Genomic DNA, 464 nt, shown 5'->3' on the forward strand with positions numbered 1-464 from the left:
CCCAGCCTGGCCTGGGGCTGGGATTCAATCCACTTGTCAGTGGGTTCAGGGCTGACTTGGCACAATCCTACAGGAAAGGCTTCTGCTGGGTAAGCTCCATCGTGCCCTAAACCTCAGCACTGAAGCACATGAACTCCCATGGACACAGCGGGAGCCCAGACACCGCACTCGGCGCAGACACCCATTCACGGCGTGAGCATCTCTACCGTGAGATCTCATCTACACCACGTGACAGCGAACAGCAGGGACTGTGGTCCTAAGAGTGTCCCCTCGGGGATGCCGGGCAGAGAGCTGCTGCGTTCCGCGCTCCCACGGAACGCCGGAGACAGCGCAGCCCACGTGGCAGCGACCCTGACTGGCGTTCCCAAGAGGAGGGAGTCAGCCAGCCGTCTGCAGGGGATGGGCAGCACCTTTCCCAGCGGCTGTGTGTGCACGCAGAGCCCCAGGGAAACCCGCAGGCCAAG

This window comes from Eurypyga helias, unplaced genomic scaffold (assembly GCF_000690775.1).
Source record: "Eurypyga helias isolate BGI_N326 unplaced genomic scaffold, ASM69077v1 scaffold31585, whole genome shotgun sequence".
Lineage (NCBI taxonomy): Eukaryota > Metazoa > Chordata > Aves > Eurypygiformes > Eurypygidae > Eurypyga > Eurypyga helias.